We start from the raw sequence: 22,613 nt of genomic DNA, 5'->3' as shown, positions 1-22,613 counted from the left end.
TAAATGCCGGACATTATTAAATTTTTTGCCAAAATAATGAAAGACGAACTCCGCCCGGTGCTTAATAGTGCGCTTGTTAAACCTAGCACAGAAACAGCAGGCCGAGACGTTGTGGTCTGGCCCTAAGCAAGGTATACAGTAAGAGTGAAAATCCTTATGCGGTATTTGCTTCCCACAAGAAATGCAATTATTGACTTTGTCTGACATCGGTCTGAGGCAAGAAAAGTTTCCCCAACGGGGTACTTGGCTTTAAAGAAGACTTCAGCCGAAATACTTTTCGTAAATCTCAGGAGCTGGCCGACCAGCACTTGCGAACTGCTTCTGCTTCGGGCACCGCGCGGCAAGAAAGACTGAAGAAAATGGCATCTGCTGCCTCTTTTATACCCCTGCCGCACTGATGTCAGGGAAGAAGCGACGACAACCGACGCCAGACCTAGACTTTGGAATTCGGCCGACCGAGGACCCGCCTGACGGCAGGAGAACCCATCTGTTATGACTGCAGCTGTATGCACGATGATCATCAGCGACCCTGCAGGAGGCCTCCAAAGAATCAAAACCACATTGCAAAGTATGCTTTCCAACTTGTTCAGCTGCATGCAATAAATCTTGCATTTCTTTGTTTTCTGCACATTCAGAATTTATCAACATTTTCTGTTTAAGCAGTGACATAATATATTGCTGATATTTGAGCATATGAAACTGACAATTTAAAGCCCTTATAGCCAAGATAGCAGAAGTGTAGATCTTTTTTTCCCCATCTGTCCAATGCCCTATAATCCCTGTCGGAGGGGGTAGGGTTTTTTGCAGCGGAAGCCTTGACCCCTTTGGGACCATGAGAGATGGTTTCTGGGTCAGCAGCAGGGTTTTTGAAAAGGAATTTATGAGAGTCAGGAACCCTGTAGTACCTGTCCGGCTTAACAGGAGCTGGAGGTAAGGAGTCAGGGGTCAGACTGGACTCCGAAAATACATCTACAAAGTCTAACACAGGTGGAATAGCTAGGGGTCTGTGTTGTGGTAGTAAAAGGAAGTCTGAGCCTTTTCTTAGATTCTGAAAAATCTTGGCTCTCCCAGTGAAAATGCTCCCTCATGGTATGCAAGGTTTCCCCAAAAAGTAATCCTCAGGAGGGGCTAAAGGGATAGATTTCTTCAGCATCAGAATCCTCATAGGGAGGAAGAGTGTATTCCTGATCAGAAGAGGAATCAGATGAAATGGAAACCTGATTTGAAGATTCATATTCTGTCTCTTGCCTAGGCCTTTTATCGGGGGGGGGGGGGGGGGGATGAGAACCCTTGATCAAAGTAATCAAGTCTTCATCCATTTTGATAATCGGTTTTTTGGGCATGGAGGCCTGTCCATGAGGCTGTTGTACTTGTTTTTGTCTTTAAAGGTTGCCTTTGAAGCTGAAGTCGTTTTAATGTTTAACGGAGTAGGTCTGAAAACACCCTCAGAAGCCAGTGCCTGCTCAGCGGCTCCGGACCCATCTGAGGAAGTAGTCTCCAAAGGTCCAATACCTTGAGCTTCCAGCGGCCTAGTCGACTCCACGTGTGAGTCGGTAGCGGCCTGCGGGTCTAAAGTAGCAGGCGTCAGGGGCTGCGAAGGCGCCTCACTGAGAACCGGCGACTGTCTTAGAAGAAGCCTCATCAGTTTTGGACCTCAGATGCCTGTCCTTTTCTTTTTCCTTGCGTTTCTTGTGAATTCTGGTAGTTGGATGGCTGACATTGTATAATTAAATCTTCTGCCAAAATAATGTAATGCAAAATCGTACCGACGCTTAGTGTGTTGGTTACATCTAGCACAAAACCTACAACTAGCAACGTCGTGGTCCGGGCCTAGGCAAGGAATACAGTAAGAATGAAAGTCCTTGAGATATTTGCTTCTCACAAGAAATATAATTAACTTTTTCTGACATCGGTCTGGAGCAAGAAAAAAAAGTTTCCCCAACGGGGTACTTAGCTTTTAATGAAGACTTCGGATCTGAAATTTGAACACGAAAATCACAGGAGTCGGCCAACCGTCACTTGCGAACTGCTTATGCTTCGGTCACCATGCGGCAAGAACGACTGAAGAAAACGGCGTCTGCTGCATCTTTTATACCCCTGGCGCACTGACGTCATGGAAGAGGCGACAGCAACCGAAGCCGGACCTAGAGTTTGGAATTCAGGCCGACTGAGCGTAGCCTGCCAGCAGGATGACCCAAGTGTAATGACTGCAACAGTGAAACACAAAGAACATCCAGGGGGATCTCCGCAGCTCAAGGGTCCCTTTCCCTTGTGCAGACACCATTTGGTAAACCTTTCCCACTTAGCCAGATAAGATTTTCTGGTGGTACGTTTCCTTGCCTCCCTTAGGACAGGAAGCACATCCTCTCAGTAGTGGTGTCTGAAAGGGATCAAAAGTTCACCCACAGAGTCAGAGCCAACATCCAAGTATGGGTGTGTGTAGGAGAGTTCCTTTGTCTTGTGTCAGCAGGTCCATCTTGTAGGGTAACAAAGTGATTTCTCTTGGCTAGCTTGTGTAGTAGGGGGGAAAGTTATGTACTCACCATAACGCTCTAGCTGAGTAGTTGTACTTCATTTTTATGCAACCTGTGGGTATTTGGAGCCATATCGGATCCAAACCGGCAACTTTACAAGCATCTGCTCCAAGCTCCTCCCAATTAACCATAACCCATCACCATCTCCTGCCTTCCCTCAGACAGAGTTTGCCGCAACTCAAACCAATCAGCAACTCAACTTAAAGCATACATGAAAATCTCATGAGGAGGAGGGTGGGAAGGTTGCAGAAAAATGAAGTATAACTACTCAGAGCATTATGGTGCGTACATAACTTCTTTATCTGAAGTAGTTAACTTCATCTCCAACCTGTGGGACAGTCACCAGCTACTTAAACTCCTGAGAGGCCCTCATGGAAGGATATTCCTGGAGCACCGCAGAGCCGAAGGATGCTCTCCTTCTGGAGATCAAATCCAACTTGTAATGAGAAATGAAGGTATGTGATTTTGCCCAAGTTGCTGCTGCACAAATGTCATCCAATGAGACCCTAGACTAAAAGGCAGCAGAAGTCGCCATAGATCTCTAGAATGAGCTTTAACAGGACCAGGTGGAGACAAATCTTTGTCTTTATAAATTTGACAAATGCATAGTGTAATACATACAGATAAAGAAACCTTGGAGATTGCTTTACCCAAAAGGGGCTTAGAAAAAGACACAAGTGGTCAAACTTATGGAAGGGCTTTGTTCTGTGTAAATAAAAATGAAATGGTCTATGAACATATAGCAAATGGAGTTTATATTCACCCTTGTTCTGAAAATTTGGAAAGAAAACAGGCAGGTTAATTGTCTGACTAATGTTAGATTCAGAAGCCACTTTTGGTAAGAAGGGTTTGTATGGAGAGAAACCCTGTCCTTATGGAAAATCAAGTAAGGCAGACAAAGCTCAGAAACCCTTCCCAGCTGACATAATGGCCAGTAGGAAGGCCGTCTTCCAGGATAAGAACTTAAAATCTACTGATGCTGCAGGTTCGAATGGGGGAGTAACTAAAGCCTGGAGAACAAGGGTAAGGTCCCAAGGAGGAACAGAGTCCTTAACTGGAGGATGCAAAAGAAAGGTGCCTTTAAGAAAAGCCTTATACAAGTCTAGAAGAGGCCAGGGTATTCATATTTTTGCCAACGTGGAAATTCAAAATAGCTGCCAATTGCACCTTCACAGTGGAGGAACTAACCCAACACTGCAGAGACAGGGGCTGTAAAAAGATTCAGGTTTCTCTGAGAAGCCCAAATAGAGAATAGTTTCCATTTACTGCAGTAAATCATCCTAGTGGAAGCCTTATGAGACGCCACCAGAATAGTTTTCACTGAAGACGAAAGAACGGGATTCCTGGTAATCAAGGGAAATGGAGTAACCAAGCTGTCAACTTGAGGCTGTCCAGGTTGGGCGGACTGGTAACCGAAGGGATGAGAAATGAAATCTGGGCAGGGATCCAGAATCCAAAGAGGAGCTAGAAGACGAGACCAGAGGAACGGGAACCACACTTGACGAGGTCAGAACGGGGCAATAAGGATCACTTTGCACCCCAGTCGACAAGCTTTCTGAAGAAGCTTCAGAATGAGTGGTAACAGGGGATAAGCATACAGTAACCCGGGAGGCCAAACATGGACTAGAGCATCTCTGGAGGGATCCTCCTTTTGAGGGAATCTGAGCAAAGAACTCATTGCACTTCGCACTGGAAGGAGATGCGAAGAGATCGCAGCAAGGCTGTCCCCACACAAGGAATATCTCCTCAGCTATCGACAGTTTCAGAGACCACTCATATGGCATTAGAATAGCCCGACTCAATCTGTCCACTAAAATTCTGGAGCGTCCCAAGATGTGCGTTGCAATCAGAAACAGACTGGTGGAGATAGCCCACTCCCACACTCTCATGGCCTTGCTATAGAGGCTAAGATCTGGTTCCTCCATATTTGTTGATGTACCAGACAGACATGTTTGTCTGACTGAACTGCAATAGTCCCTGGAGGAAGAACACTGCGGCAGGCTTGCAACGCTAAAAGCACTGCTCTCATCTCCAGAACACTGATGTGCAATCTGCTCCCAATCTGGGACCACGTGTCTTGGACCATCCTCCCCAGATAATGCCCCCCCATCCGTGCAGGGAGGGGTCCGTGGACACTGTGGCTGGGGCTGTGGGTGAAATGAATGGGCGTCCCGCTGCAATCTCTGGGGACTGAAGCCACCAGAGGAGTGACGCCCTGTAGGCTTTGCTGATTTCAACTGAATATTCCATGGGGAGATCTAGCCAAGACCACCGTACATAGAGTCCACTGAAGAAGACTCTCATTGGAGAGGAGAGAGATTGCTGCAGCCATAGAGCCCAGGGCTCTGAGAACGTCGCCCGCTTTCGGTAACCTGGGGCCAAGAACTATTGACACATGAGCCCGTAGACTCTGGACCCTGTTTGGAGTTGGAAAGACTTTGTCGAAGGGTGTCAAGTCGTGCCCAGATAAAGTCCACGATCTGTACTGGGTCCAAGAGGGACTTGGAAACATTGAAAGTAATCCCTAGCAGGTCTGCAAGATGAAGGAAGATGTCTCTGGCTTGGCAAAGACCAAGCTTGGTGGAAGCAGCAAGGAGCCAAAAGTCTACCTAAGGGAATACCTGAATCCCCTGAAGCCTCAGGTGAGCTGCTACAACTGCCATTACCTTTGTAAACACCCTCGGGGCTGTGGTGAGACTGAAGGGTAGGGCTCTGAACTAGAAAGGACTGGCTCCCAGCTGGAACCGAAGGAATCTCCTGGAGCTTTTGTGGATCTTGATATGGTAGTAAGCGTCCTGGAGGGCTATCGAGCACATCCAGTTGCATTCTAGAAAATGAGGTAGAATGGACTGCAGGGTGACCATCCGGAATTTGTTTGGCGACAGCCAGGTTTAAGGTTGACCGGTCCAAAATGGGTCCGAGGTTCCTGTCATTTTTGGCACTAAAAAAGAACCTGGAGTAAGCACCTGACCCGGACTGATCGGGGGGAACCAGTTCGATGGCTTGTTTGTGAAGCAGCTTGGAAATGGGTGGGACATCTGGGAGGCGCTTTGATTGTATAGGAGAGGCAACAAACGGGTTTGTGTAGCCTCTGATTATTATTTGAAGCACCCAACTTCATGTCTGCTATGTTTTTAGTTCATCCAATTTTCGCAAGGTATTAAGGTTTTTAGTTCATCCAATTTAGATTTTTCTTTTTTTCGCTAACTCAAGATTCAAGAAATCTAGTTTGGTTTGCATCTCTTTTAAGTCTTTATCCCATAAAAGTATTTTTCTTATAACAATCAATTCTACCATATAGATATGCCTTCATTGCATCCCAAATGAAAATTTCAGATGCATTACTGTTGGTATTTATTTCTAAAAAGCTATGAACTTCTTGGAATATGAAGGTGTTGAAATCCTTTAATTTAGTGATGTATGCTGGGATTCGTTTTATCTGAACATTGGCATTAGTATGAATATATATATATATATATATATATATATATATATATATATATATATATATATATATATATATATATATATATATATATATATATACTAACATCAAAGGTTATAGAATTGTGATCCGAAAAGGGACAGTTAATAACTTTTACATTAAAGAATCCATTAAACTATTTGAAATAAAAACTTTTGTCTATTCTTGAATGTGTGTTGTGTCTGTGTGAAAAAAATTTATATAATAGTGACTTTGGGTCAGCATAATTATCAATGTCCTTTAATAAAAATGAATTGGAAAACTCTTAACTTAGCTGAACTCTGAACTTTTACCTTTAAAAGGAAGAATCAGTACTAAAAATACAATTTAGAAAAAAAAAAAAAAAAAATTCACCACCCAAAATAATTTTACCCTTAGAGAATTGAATATGCTGTTGTGCTGAAGTCTGTCCAAAGCCAGAAATCCAGTACATGTTTATTAGAGTGAATATTAAATTGTAAGATAACAGAAGCTACCATACCTTTTATCTTAGCAGGTGTCCATTTTAGGTTGTGGTAATTTGTTATTCCACAATATTACTACACCTCTTTGTGAATGTTCAGAACGAGAAATGAGAATGACTTGGATTCTAATTTGGAAATGTCATCTTCTATATCAAAGGAGTTTCTTGGAGATAAATTGTGAATTATGTAATTGAAGATATTTATACAAAGATCTTCTCATTAGGGTTATTAAGTCCATTTATATTAAAATACAATTAAGTGATGTCATGTTGTAAATTTGCTGGGTTGAAATGTATGCCGACAAACTATTACATTTTAGTTTAGAAGTTGATAAATGGATTACAGCAGTTTTTAGAATATACAGAAAAGTGGTTTAAGATTACAAATATTTAAATAGCTTTCAACTATACGTATCAGACCATAAATTAATCTCACTGGAAATCCACATCCTGCCCCCACCACCTGCACAAAAGACCACAGTGAAGCCAACTTCACACTTAAGACTGAAGTGGTATCCTTCAAGGCCCCTGGGCCAGTGGAAACCACAACTCACACTGCTGAATCCTTTACAAATGCCTTCTATGGGCACCTTCAAGAATGCATGGATCATGCAATCCCAAATAAAACCAAGACCCATTCCCCCAAAGGCAGGCGCAATGCCTTCTACGGGCACCTTCAAGAATGCATGGATCATGCAATCCCAAATAAAATCAAGACCCATTCCCCCCAAAGGCAGGCGCCCGGTCTGGTGGACTCCAGCCATAAACAAACTGTACAACAGGAGGAGGAAGCTACTACATGACAGAGCAAAATCCCTAAAAGGGAAGGCATCTCTGATCAGTACTAGCAAAAAACTACGATCACTCAAAATCATCCAAGGCCAACTGAGAGAGAAAATCGCAAGAGACACAAAAGACAAATCACAAGGCCTTCTTTAGCCATGTTAGAAACCTGGGTGGAAACTCCCAGATATGCTCAGAGTTGGTCCAAAATGACACAAAATACACTGAGCCCACAGACATTGCCAACATTCTGGCAGGCAGGTTCAGTGCAAATTTCTCCTCCGCCTCCCCCCCAAAAGGAGAAATATCTATGCCAGCAGAGTGTAGCCTCCCTAACATCTCAGATGCCCAGGTGAGAGACGCCCTCTCTAAAGCAAAAAACACAGCATCAATGGGACCGGACGGTGTCCCGGACTGTGTGCTACATGAACTCCAAGAGGAACTAAACCCACACATAAGGCTGACGTTTAATCTTAGCCTTACTACAGGATACGTACCCAAAGACTGGCATACAGAAACAATGGTCCCACTCCACAAAGGCTTCTACGGACCCTGGAAATTACCACCCCATAAGCTTGACGAGCCTGGTCTGCAAAGCTATGGAGAGGATCATTATGGAACTCATAAACAAAGACATTGGGGACCTACAGACATTGGCTCCTACCCAATTTGGCTTTGTCAAGGGCAGATCCTGCCTTTTGAACTTGGTCGACTTTTTTGAAACAGTCACTAAGGCCATTGATGAAGGTAAGGCAGTTCACACAGCCTACCTTGACCTTGCAAAAGCCTTCGACACAATACCCCACTTGGGCATCATAGACAAACTCACCAGCTTAAATGTAAACCCATATGTCACAAAAATGGGTTGCAAACTGGCTCAAGGACAGAACCCACTGGATCAGAGTTGCTGGAGCCATGTCAGACTAAGCCGGTCACAAGCGGTGTCCCACAGGGCTCAGTCCTGGGACCCCTCTTGTTCGGCATTTATTTTTTCCAAGGTGCAGGCAAACATAGGAGGATTGTGGTTGACAAAGTTCGCAGATGACTGCAAACTGGGCGCCATAATTGATACTCCAGTGGACACAAGCATCCTTTAGAGAGGCCTCATAGAAACGGATAATTGGTGCCAGAGCCATGGCCTTAAGCTGAACGCCAAAAAATGTATAGTCATACCCTTTGGGAAAAACAAGGTACCCACAAATTACCACATAGGTGGTCGGAAGAGGTAATCAGGGACCCAAGTTGACAGAAACCTCTCATTTGACACTCACATTGCCAAAGTGGTTAGGAAGACCTTCTATATTGCCCACCTTATCATGAAGGGATTCACATCTAGATCAAGAGAGGTCATTGTGCCCCTGTACTCTTCTCTTATCAGGCCAATGATTGAGTACAATGTCCCATTTGGGATGTATCTTACCAGACACCTGCAGCAGTTGGAAAGACCACAAAAGTTCCTCACCAAGAGGATAAAGGGTCTCAAACATATGTCATATGCTGCCCGGCTGAAGAAACTCTAGTTCTATTTAGTTGCATACCGCCTACTCAGAGGTGATCTGTGCCTGACGTACAAGGCCATGTCCAATCCGGAATTAATGGACATGCTCCACCTCAGAAAAACCAAATCCATCAGAGCCACGAGAGCAAGAGACTTGAACCTCAACACAGAAATAAATAGGACATGCTGGAGGGAGAGATTCATAACCCAGAGGCTTCCTACACTCTGGAACAGAATCCCAGTCCATGTTAGGCAGAGCCCCTCACTAACTCTATTCAAGAGAAATCTTGACGAGTAGATGGGAGATCGTAGGTTTACCCCGGGGGTCATCTCTGTGTCACTACTAGACAGAGGCACAGTAAACTAAACCCTAAATGGGTGTAGTATTCTCATCCGAAGGGGTGGTGAAAGCCACACACACTCTGGCTAGGCTTATAAATGCCCTAGGGCAGATAGCCTAGTACGAACCTATGAACCTATATTTTAGTTAACATCTGAAAAATTGTTATCACAGAATTATAGCAAAAACATCCAACAATAAAACCCTTTAAGACTCACCTGGAGTTATAAACTCCTATTGAGTGACAATCACTCAAATTAACATTCCTACTAGCAGCATGTTTCTATCATGCTCTGCCTGAAATATGAACTATTTCATTGTTAGAAACATAGCTTATTAATATGCATGTCAAAAGTAAGCAAGAGAATTTCATACACGAGTTAGTTTTAACTAATAAAACAGGTTTACTAGTAATTTACAAAAATAGATGAGATGTGATAAGAGTTACTAAATATTTAGTACCAAAAACTAAATATATGATATATAGAAAAACTCAATTTTAAATCTGGCCAACATAGTACACAATACCCACATCTCATAAGTAGTCAGAAAAGCCAAATTAGTTTAAAGATCCGAGTTAGTTTGAAGTAGATGAAGTACAAATTACTGACATGGAAGCAAGTAAACTAGTCTAATGCTTCAATCATGTCTCAAGTCAAAGTAATGAAACAGAACCCAAAATCAGGATAATAAGAGTTCAAAATATGAGCAAGCAAAAACAGCTTTCTATGCACTAAACAAATTATTAAAGTATCTAGTAGGACTGTTAATTCATCTCATAAGTGGCTCTAAGCCACTCATTCATTGAATCCCCATGTATGTAAAGTCTGAGACAAATCATAGTATCAGTAAAAATAAGTTTCTTTAAGGTAATTATTCAGTGTCACTCTGCTAAACAGAATTAGAAGGGCAGATTACACAGTAATGTACACAAAGCCAAATAGATACCAATTGTATTACACTTACAGGGACATACTACAATTAAGAATACTGTATCAAAATGTTTAAATCTAGAAGACAAGTTAGAGCATCATTTCTATAACAATTGGAAAATCAATATGCTACAAATGAACTCATATTCCATGTCTTCTGTCCTATTTATGTACAAATACAAAAATAGTACTGTCAGGATCTGTCACTATATAGATTTTTGCTTTACTCCACAGTACATAGATATCTTTACAGTATACATATATATTGTATAAGCTTTTTTTTTATATGTCCAAAAATGCTTTAAAAAATAGTTACTTCCTTTTTAAGAATGTAGAGTCGTCATTGACGTCATGCAGCTGTTCAAAGATGCGTGCGGTTAAATCTCCAGGTTGAAGATCTAAAAAAAAGCTTCAATTTTTTTCAGCGGGAAACAAAGCTTTCCAGGCTTCAACTCAAGCCTTACAATGGCCCGAGAGCTACACCAGACACTCCAGCAACAAAACAAAACAAGAAATGCTCAAACACACGTGATAGGAGGTACTTTATGGCCACAAAGTGCGAAATTTACCTGTTCGCTTTAGATCTTTTGGTAGAAATGCCTTCACGGGTACTTCTGTACCCTAGTTAGGTTAACAAAAATGTTTCACAATGTTGGAGATGCAAAATTGAAACTGATAACATTTAAGTGATGTGTTGGCTGACTAAGAGGATGTGCAACTTCTAACAAAGGTCAGGAGAGAAATCAACTTAGGCTACATTCCTAGTTAATTGGTACTAGAAGTAAACGTCATCTTTCAAAATTCAGATAACACAATAGAACTGCAAAAACTCAGGCTGAACACGAATTTGCCTGCAGTACATTTGCAATTTTAACTTGACCCAAGAGAAGTCTATATCAATCTACACAAAACCTATATATACCCAAAGACCTACCTTCTCTACCATCACAAGTGGCCTTTCCAAAAGGAAATACATCCTTTATGGGACTAACATGCCATGCTGTCTGCCAAACAGCATTAGACCTGCTCTGGTGAACTCACTCCTACAGCTGGGTCAACCTGATCTTATCCACTGGCTTTTACCTGAGGTTTGGAACACAGCAGCTGTGATGCCTCTTCACATAGGCAGTCCCACCACAGTACTTGGTATTGCACATCCAAACAGATGAACCTCATCTGCAAAGCTAGTGACCATGTCATAACGGACCTGCTAAAATATGTTTTTATATCACAGTTGAGACAGGACCCCCATTTTATTTTTAAGGGTAGACCTTGTCAAATGAACTAGTCAAGTTTTTGAGAGGGCAAAGTAAGCCACTGTCCATACATTCCTCAAACATCCCAAAGCATTTTAAATTATACAACATGTCAACATTACCAAAAATAGCTAAATGCACTCCAAAACAATCCCTACAAACATTTATATAGATATCTGGCTGAAAGAACCCAAAAGGAGGGTGGCAAGCTAGGACCTTAGCTTTGGCATAAACTTCTCTGATCCCAAAATTAATCTGGAACTCTGGTTAAGTAGAACATCCATTTTAAGCAAACTTGTTTAAAGTAAAATTTCTCAAAAGGAGATGAAAAAGATTAGAGTTGAAGAAGCCACATGCAAAATGCTCAAGTGATACAACCGCAATGAAATCCAGAGTGAACTTTTAAAACGATTGGTGTGTGCATGAAGATGAATAAAGTCCCAAACTTCACCACTACCCTATTCCTAAAGAACTTACTCCTACTTGGGAAACGTTCTAAATCTGAAGTATTGAGCTTAGAAAAGACACCTTAATGGTAAGGATTTGTCATGCATGTCTTTTCAACTATCTGTGAAGAGTAAACTGACAAAAAAGTATGCAAATTTACAAGTTACAATTACACTAACATGTACATGTGACCACTTAGCACAAGCTACAATTGATAGACTTTATAGCAGATAGGTCCAACCTGCGGCCCGTGGACCGCATGTGGCCCTCGACCTCTAACTGCACCATCGATGTATGCATAGCCCAAAACACTTTTTTTGTGCCAAAGGGTCTGTGTTTACGCCATTATTTTGCACTGAAGAATCAGTGTGTGTTCTCGCTGAACAGGGACTCGTGTATGGATTTGCTGCCGTTGCCTTTGAAAGGGACAGCACTTACCTGTGTTAATAGGCAAGTACGGAGTGAGTGAGTGCATGCATGAAAGCAGAATGTTTGTGTCTGTGAAAGTAGAAGAGTGTGTGTGTGTGTGTGTGTGTGTGTGTGTGTGTGTATGTATGTGACAGAGACATGCACAAAGAGGCTAACGACGATCAGTCTACCTACTTTACACAAACAAGTTAGCTCACAAATATATCGTACATTAAAAGTAAACTTGCAGCTTTCCTGACAGGGCAAGTGTTGTATTGAATATGAAATCATACCAATCAATTGTATGGATTTTCAAATATCTGGATTTTTTTTTTTATCTCATCTTCCAATTTGTCTTTTGCTTAGGAAATAAAAATAGTCATCCAAGGTAATGCAGTTCCAGGAGTAAGAATGAGACAGCAGCCTAGGGTTAATGGGTCAGTAGTGGATTGACTATGTGGGACTGTAGCATATTGTTGGTCTTTCAGCTTTTTCCCGGTAAGGGGTCGCCACAGCGGAACTCCGGTTCGCTAATGATTGGCAGTAGATTTTTTACGAAACTGAGGTGCTAAGCTTGACGCCCAACCTTCAACGAAGGCATGCCCATTTACGCACGCATGTCTGTCTAGCACTACCCAACCGCAGGGAGGACATGCAGACTCCACACAGAAGGCACTCCCAAGCCAAGCAGAGAATCGAAAGGGAGAACCTCTTGCTATGAGGTAACAATGCTACCGCCATACCACAGTGGCAAGTTGTATGTTTTTTTCTGACAAACAAAAAAGCACCCAGTACTGTTTTGTCATTGGTGGGTTCTAAGCAGTTATAGATTGGACAACAGTGAGCATAACTTTGGGTGGATCATCATTACTGGCAAATCAGGTGGGCACAATGTCATTTTTTTAAATGTTGGGGGTTTTAGTGTGTGTGCTTATGTGTTGGGAGTGCTGCAACAGTAGATGATTATTAAAGACAGAGATTTGCGGACTGTGGAGAATATGTTTCTTGGTTTCAAAACCGGATACTTTGGTACTAGGCATAAGTAGATTTAAGACCTAGCTTCTTACCATTTACAGTAGATGGATATTTACATTTAATGGACAATGCTAGCAGTATGAGTGTGGGCTTGTGGGATACTGAAGGATGTAAAGTCTACCACTACCAATGCCTTGTAAAGTGACCTGGAAATGGATATTGGGATGTTAACTGAAAAAATACAGCAAGTGGGCTTAGAAATATAGCTTAGTTAAAGTGCACTTGCAATTTACAGGCCATAATTTAATTTGTTTCAGGTAGTCCAGATCCTGGTAGATTTACACCATTAGACTTATATTAGGGAGAGCTGTCATTCTGGTGAAATAAGCAGCCCTAGTTTCAGTGAAAGCACTGTGGTTGTTTGCAGGATGTGGATGCAATGCGTTTTTATTTATTATTTTTAATGCATTTGTCATTTCAAAGCACGGTTTTCTTTGTTGCAAAAGAAGGCAGGATTGAATGAGCCATATAATGCTTAACTGACTATGATGGGAACAGAAACATAAGTGATGTATAATGCAACTACAGTTATTTCAGTAGTGTCTGTGATGCATAACTACTTTTGGGCCTGTGTCCCACTTTTTTTTTGCTTTGCCCAGATTTCTTGCTCTAAGGTTGGGAGGTATGGTTCCATACTAAATCAGAAGGCTGTATTTACCTTGGAAGACTTTTCGGCACAATTATGAGAAACAGAGCCTTTTTAATATCTCTGCTTATTTCCAATATAAACTGCCTTGTAACCTTGCAAACAACATTCTTAAGCTACTTTAATTCTTTTGGAATGGACAGGTATGCTTCATTTGTTCGGATGTAAGCATAGAGTCCTAATGTGACTGATTTCTTGTAGCAGTCTGGTTTACTTATCACAGTAACTTTTCTGCGTTTCTGGGTGTGTAATCCATGTAATAGTTTTAAAGACGTTTTCCAAAAAAATAAACAAATGCATCTTTTCGGCTTTTCCTGGTTAGGGGTCGCCACAGCGGATCACCTGTCTGCTCATGACTGGCAGTGGAGTTTTACGGTGTCGAGTTGCCAGCCCTGCGCCCAACCTTCCACAGAAGGCACACACTCACACTTACGGTCAATTTTAGAGAGTGTCCAAATCCACCTACAGCATGTCTTTGAGATGTGGGAGGAAACCGGAGCACCCGGAGGAAACCCACGCGACCACTGCATAATAAATAAAAATAATCCTCTCTGCACTTTGAGCTATTAAAGTCTGGGAATTTGTTTCTTTTCCCCCCAAAAGCGAAGGTCGGCATTATAGCTCAGTAAACTGTCAGTCTGTGAATAACTTCTGCACAAATTAAAATGTCTGAATGTCAAATGGCTTTAGATTGGAGGGAAGTTATAAGTTTATTCCAGTATGTAGTATGATCTTGGAGAGTTTATGGATTTCTTACGGATTTATTTTTTGCTGAGCAATGGCTTGTTGATTTATTGATGGTCCTTTTGGTGGTGGGAAATTGCATGGATGAATCCATCTCTATTATGATTTTTTTTCAGATATTGACTTTCAGACAATTTCATTCAATGAGTGTGCGCCTATTTTAGGAGCAGGGGCTCATTGAGAGTGAGATTTAATATGTATACTGAATATTTTTGCAAATGGAATTCTTGGTTAAATAGGCCCCTCTTCTTGAGCAAGTAGACTTGAGTAACCAATATTAGAGCTTAGCCATCCAGCTAGGAAAGTTTAGCATGTGGATTTTCCATCTGGTTTGATGAAGGCTATGCTACTTACTCAAGGAGTACATTTATGGCTCTCCATCCAGTTGTGTTGCTGAACTACATTGATGAGAGGAGCTTTTTACAGAAGTTGAAGTTTGTCTCAAGAACCTGTCCATATAGAGTGGCTTGTTTACGTTGCAGTGAAGGCTGTGAGCATTTTAAATACAACCAGTATTTCTGGGTTAGAGAAAGTCTCTTAAGGCAGGATCTTTCTTAGCCTGGAAAGGAAGCCAATGATGAAATTTATAGGGGCCACTGAGAGACTGAGGAAAGCAAGAAGCTTTTTAGTCTGTTTGGACAACTAAGTGAACTTAGTCCTTTGACTTTTTTTTTTTTGTCAGAAATGGTTGTCTCTTTTGTCAGGGTTGTTTTGCTGAGGAACATGTCAAAAGGGGCATTGTGCTCAATAATGGCTCTTGTAAAGGAAGAATACAGGGATGTTATGACCTTGTCTCTGGATGAGATACCCTTACAAATGAAGTGGGCCATGTAAAAAGCCTTCCATACAATGGAGACAACGTGGTGGTCAAAAGTCAGGTTTCTTTCAACCTGGGTGCCCAAGCACCTCATGACTGATTGCGTGCTTACAGTATTATTAATGTGATAATGTGTGGACATCACTCTCCTCAAAGAGGATGATGCATTTTTTTGGCATTTAGCTTGAAGCCATGATTCTGGCACCAGTTATTTGTTTGCGTGAGACCCTCTTGTAGCTTATTCAGCATTGTTTTATTAAGTCAGTAATGTGAATTCTTTACTTAATTGCAAATTTGTTGGCTTATTTTTGTGGATTACAGTGTTATAGGACTACAAATGTTGACATTTTATGTAGTTGGACTGCTGGAGTGGTTTTCCCAGTGAGAAATGCTAATGCTGTAGTGAATATCTGTTTATTTGTAAAAAAAAATTATATTAACTAAGATGTTAACTGTTAGATTAGAGAATGAGAATTAGATTTTTAAGAAAATATTAGGCATTTATTACATTCATTCATTGTTCAAATGCACCTACAGTACAGCCAGGTGGTTGACTTTGGCCTCCCGCAGCAGCGAAAGTCAACTATATATATTTTATATGCGGCCCCAAGACAATTTCTGTTCGCTCAATGTGGCCCCAGCAAGCCAAAAGGTTGGACACCCCTGCTTTATAGTAAAAGAACTTGGGAATAACTATAGCAGCAAGTGACATGCAAAAGAATGCAAGCATATGTTACCAAGATGCTGGAAGGCAAACAGCAGTAGTCTTACTATGCAACCAAGATGCTGGAAGGCAAACAGCAGTAGTCTTACTATGCAACCTAACAGAGCAGGGAGCTATAATAATGACTGAAGACCTCTTAATATTGAGAACAGATTTGAGTTGTGAACAGCAAAACATGTTGGAAAATGGGATCAATCAAGGATACAACCTTGTTTTTTTTTAACCCCCCCCCCCCAAATGCTGCAAGTTGTACATGACATGCTACTATGAAGACAACAATGCTGCAAGTCATACATGACTCGCAACTTTCATTTAAGGCAGATTGCTATGGCAAAGACCTAAACACCAGTTTCCACCCACTCCCCTGAACATCTGTTAACTTAACCTCTTTAGCAGAGGCACTTGTCTTTTTCCTGCGACAAAGTAACAAGCAGCTTCAAGTGATATTAACATGCAAATCTACACAGATTCCTGGTTAAAGAACAAAACCAAAAAGGAGGCTTGCTTTTCTACATTAAGGTAGGCCACGTTATCCAACAGCTCACCAAGAGTTGACAATATTAAAGGAAAGTTTATGTAGTCGAACTCTACATGAAGCTGCACTACCCCCCCCCCCCAACCACAAATAAACAGATTTAGAGGTCCTCTCAATGACGACTATAAAATTAGACAGCAGATAAACCCAAAACGGATTTCCATGTGACTTATGTATGTGCAGGTTGCAACTGAAACAAAGGGAGTGAATTTCTTCAAAAGATGCACTCAACCCATACACAAGAGGATACCCACTCTATGCAGCAAAGCACCAGTTAACAGACATTTCAGGATCTATAAAAACACAAAACATTTAGTCAAGTGAGCAAGCCATTTTTGCACACTAAATTGTGAAACCAGGACAGCACCCCTTCAAGACATAACCTCAATGAAAGTAATTTCCTACAATACCATCACAACAGCCCAACGAATTCAGGCCAAGCTGCTTCTAAAACTTGGCACAAGACATGCATCTAACTCTTCAAAACCTGTGCAAAACACTGCTCCACACAGGTAATCAGTTCTTCCAATTAAAAGTTTTAGTATGAACTAAACTGCTTTACAGAATGTCAGTTTTTGTAATTCAAGAGTACTCAAAAGGAGTCACAGGTTCTACCATCACATCCCCCAACATATTATGCACTGTGAGTGCCCATTAGCAGTATAAATATTAGAACCAAACTACAAACCAAGTGTATAACCTAGCTTATGGAGGCACTTATATGTACCATCTCAAACTACTCTTTACAGCAGACTTAATCCTGTATCCCTCTACTGTTTTAACATTTTTATAAAAATCATGTGCTCATAACTGTCCATTACTTATCTAGCTTAGTTACTTTGCATTAAGAAAAGAAATATGTAGGGTTGGTTTGTGCAGTGACTTGGTTCAAGGCTCCAGTCAGCACCCCTGCATTACCAGGCTATAATTCATACCACACCTTTCGGCCACCTAACCTGGACCGAAACACTAAAGGCAGAGGCATGTCCATATTCATTAAGGATATCCACACCTCCAGGCTAGTTGCTCAGCATAATGCATCAGGGATTATCAAAGTGCAACTAACTCTGGGCAAGACAGCAATCCAAATTGGAGCTTGCTACACATCCCCACGCCATGCCCCAGGATTCCCACTCCTCATTTCTTGATGCACTGCAAACTATTAGGATACAAGACAACACCTAATAATGGGTGATTTCAACTACCCCACCATTAACAAGAAAAACTACTAATATACCAACTCTTTTGCTAAACGTTTTCTGGAATTAAATTCCAAAGCCTTGGACCAACTTATCCACACCCCCACCAGGGGCAGCAATATACTAGACCTGGTCATTACCAACATGGATAACCAGTGTTCCACACCAGAGGTCAACTCCCCATTGGTCAGATCCGACCACAAGCTAATCACCCTAGACATCCACATCCCACCCCCATTAGGAAACTACGGTAAAAAGTTTCTCCAAAGCTAACTTCACGCTTCAAGACATAAGTGGTAAACTTCACGACACCCATGCAGACAGACAGAGGTACGACTTTGGAATCCTACACAATTGCACTTTATAAGCACTTATACGAGTGCCTGGATCACGATATCCCCAACAGAAACAAGATGCTATCCTCAAAAAGGAAGCCAATCTGGTGGTCCCCTGCCATAAACTCTACAACAGAAGAAACACTGTTGCAAAAAAAAAAAAAAAAAAACCCATGATTGGAGAACTCCCTGGTCAGCCTCAGTAAGAATCATTGATCCCTCAAAATCCTCCAAAGCTAGTTACACAAACTAAATCGCTACTGGAGGGATAGACTCCTGTCCTAGACACTTCCCACACTCTGGAACAAACTACATATCTATATCAAACAAAGCTCACCATTAGCACTCAAGACAAATCTTGACGACTGGATGGGAAATAGGAAATTCACCCCGGGAATCACTTCTATGGCTCTGCTCGACAGGGGCACAGGAAAATAAGCTTTCTTGGGTGTCAAATGCCAGGGTACCTTTTTGTCTAGGCGTATATAGGCTCTAGGGCCAGTAGCCTAGCACCTATCTATTAACCTTACTCGTGTATTAATCAAACAAATTTACAAAGAGCTGCCCAACACTCCACTGAGGACAATACCAGTCACTTTTCAAACCTCTCTTCACACAAGTCTGACAGCAACTATACTCATTTTCCTTGAACTCCCATCTTAACTGGTGCAAGAAAAAAAAATTACAATACTAAAGATGAAGCGAGGCTATGTATGTGTGTGCACTAGCAAATTGATTGACTGGACATATAGTAAATCCAATATATTCATTTGCAACATGTACAAAATGTTCATAACATTCCAGAAACTAGATATATGAAAAAGAGCAAAGGATATTAGAGTTAGAATACAGGATTTAAGGTGGGAAGCTGGCATAATGGTAAAGGTGTTTACAGGCACAAGGTGCAGAGTTCGATTCTTATACGGGGCAATTGGCTAGGCTTAAAATAGCCCATAAGGGCAGTTAGCCTAGTACTAACCTATAAAGTAGACTGGGTGATGTGACCAGATGGTAACAGTACATTCTGCTTGGACTAAATGGGATTTTAGTAGGGTGGAACTTGGAATATGTACAAGTCTTAGTTTTAGGTGAGGGGGGACTCCCACAATTCGGGCCAAAGAATTTACAATGCATGATCAGACACAGCCTGCGAGTGTTGGTTCCCGTTTGTTGGGCTGCATTTTGGAAAATGCCTTACTAGCTGGTTAAGGAAGCAGAATATGCTCATGTAGACATCTGAACAGTTGTGAGCCTAAGACCAGGTATGCTCTTTGGTTAACGGACAGTTACGGTGTTATACTTCATTTGTCATACTAATTACCAATTTAGTGTTATACAGTGCCATTATTTTCTTGAGGAGCAACTAATCTGCATATTTAGTTTCAGTGTTTTGAGTTAACAGTATAGTTTTTTAGTAGAGGCTTCCTAGGTTAGAGAGGGCACTCAAGGTGGAGTAGGACTCCTTTCCTTTTAAGTTTGGTGGAGTGAGAGCAGGATATTTTTATGCCCAGAGAATTAGGCAATTATTTTTACATGAATTATCAAAATGCACATGGAATTTGAATGATGGTCCTAAACAAAGATAAAGATATTGTATAAGAGAGGAGACTTGCTCTGAAGGACAATTACTGTGATTTGTGATCATTGCTCAGTCATCTTGGATATACCAATTTCTGAGTACCAAAAACCTGATTTGCTTTTTTTTATAACAAACTGAGACATGTTTTGGATGCATTTAGTATGAGGTTTAATAGTAAACCACTCAATGCAGTGAGAGTAGTTAACTTTGTAGATCTTGCTATAAGGTGTTAGGGAGTGAATAAGAGGACAAGGTCATCTACACATTGGAGAGGAAGGTAAGAAGATAAAGTGAAGTTTACTTGGGTACATAAAGAGAAAGGGAGCAAGAACAGATCCTTGAGGCACATTCTTTAGTGGAGAGGGAGGAGATGCAGGAGTTACAGTTCACTGAGAAATGGAGGTCAGACAACTTTGGAAGCAAGGCATGGCATCAGAGCCAATGCCTAGGTCTGAAAGATGGCCTACAAGAAAAGAATGATTACAGACATCCTAGCCCTTGGCATAAAAAAAATTCTACTAGAGAACACTCCTTTCTTCATTGACATGAGAATTTTCATACTAGACTGCTGTGGACGTGCTCCTCCTTGACCAGAAACCATGTTTTTGCAAGAAAAGGTGACAAAGGTGGGGAGGAAAAAAAAAAAAAGAGAAGACACAGGCAAACTTACATTTATGTAGAAGAAAACGATGTTAAAATGTTCAGTTACAAAAATTATCCATCATATTATTTTGCATCAATCCAAACTGTTCAACTTCAACTCTTCCCTTATATCTCTCTCGTTGTTCCCAGAATTTTTCTATGAAATGTGCTACTACCCTGTTCTAAAGACACCACTTCTGCTTGAATCTGTAACTATATTCACCACTTCAAATAAAGCTGATTTAGACTGATTGAAATTTCTAGTAACTGCTTTTTTCGGCAGCAGAATTAAATTTAAGGCCTTACTGCATCTCAGCAATTCAGAGCCTGTATCCCAGTACACACACACCAATTTTTTGGTGAGTTTTGGAAGGTCTTACAGGTGCATAGATTATCTACTACCCTTGTATGCCATTTTAAGCCTAGCCAATTACTCCATGTGAGAATCAAATCCTGCACCTTGTGTCTGTAAGGTAAACAATTATGCCAACCATCCAACCCAAAATACATCTCAGTTACCCCTATCTTCCCCCATCACACCAACCAGAGGAAAATTCTTTGGAGTCTGCTTGGGGTATGGAAATATCCATGCAAACACTTCCAATCAAAAATCCTAAATCTTCTAGACTTAATTGCATATTTGGGAGCCATGTACATGCCCCACAATAGTTTCCCTGTGAATTGCTTATCCCAATCTTTTTCACCTTGTCCAATTGACTCAGACATTTATTCCATTGAGAGACAATTAGTAGGGCATAAAAAAAGCAGTTTGTTCAAGATTTAACTAAAAAACTACCAGAGCTGGTCTTTCAGGTTTTTTTGTCTATGCTCTGATGTCAGTCCCTGACAGGAAAGGCAATCTACCTTGCAGGCCCAATGTTTAGGCCTACTCCCATTCTATTTCCCTCTCTGGCTTAGTTTTTATAAATGCAGAATTATTCATAAATTTGCAGAAAGTATCACTTAATCTGCAACCTAAACATTCCCCCCTAATTTTGAGACCCCCACTTCATCAACATCCCTTTCTACTTTGAATTATACCTTTCTGCTTGTTTTAGATATACAAGCATCCCTTCAAATCAGGTAACCTTAAACCACCTTATTTTATTGAAGGACCAAGGTTATCCCACTTGACCCTTGCCCTCTTCCCCTCACAGAGAATATCCTTCAGCTCTTACTGTCTACAACTTCTCTGGTTGACAAAAGTACCCGGGCAGTATATAAAAACCAAAGAGCCTAACATTTTTATTGCTTGTATGATGCTATCTGTAAAATGCTTCCATTTTCCTCGGTTTTTTTATTACCTTTTTGGTCTTTTCCAGACCTATTCTTGGCTGCCATAACAGAAACCCTTTTTAAACAAATGTTATTGCCCCCCCCAAAAAAATATGGGTGCTGATGAACCAAATCCATGAGTGGGTCATAGTTTACATCCATAGCCTTTGTCTGGGAAAGACTTGAAACTTCTCAGTACGTTCCACAGCAGTGAGGTCCTTTTCCGGTTTCATCAGGTACAAAATATCCTGCAAATAAAGAAACTTTTGACTACCACACCAATAATATCCCTGAATTTCCATGTCCCTTATTTTCTTTGCCAATGGCACTAAAGAATGCAAATAAAGGGGACACCCCTGCCTCATTCCTCTATTCAGAGGCAACAGAGAGGAACCCATCCACTTCAATTTCTGCCTCTGCCCCCACACACATGATCTTATTACTCTAGCAGAGAATACAAATGTTCTCATTGTCCTACTCAAAATCCCAACTTACTCTGTCAAATGCTCTCTCTGCATCAAGACCCACCAATAGCAGCACCTTCTGTACATTCTACTTTCTTCTGGATAATCACCATTCTATTAAAAGTTGTCAAATGTTTGCTTCCCCTCCACAAAAATCACAAAGATCCATATCCATTATTTTTTGCAACATCTTTGCCATTATTTTAGCTATTTGAAAACTTTATTTTTATTTTATTTATTTTACATTTGTTAACCGGGGGTGTCAAAGCCGAAAAGGCCCTTTTTCAGCAGAGGCCCGGGGAAAAAAGATCCACATAGAAAATTACAGATACATTTAGACGTGATCAGTACACACAAATTACAACAGACATGTTTTTTTACAGTGGTATGCAGCACAGTTACAGTACAGAGAAGAAATTAATTTAAAAACAAAGGTAATTAATAGATTTGTTGTGTACAGCCAATATTTGGGA

The sequence above is a fragment of the Protopterus annectens genome, chromosome 12.part0 (assembly GCF_019279795.1).
Source record: "Protopterus annectens isolate FY-2018-M chromosome 12.part0, PAN1.0, whole genome shotgun sequence".
NCBI lineage: Eukaryota > Metazoa > Chordata > Ceratodontiformes > Protopteridae > Protopterus > Protopterus annectens.
This window is presented reverse-complemented; position numbering follows the sequence as displayed.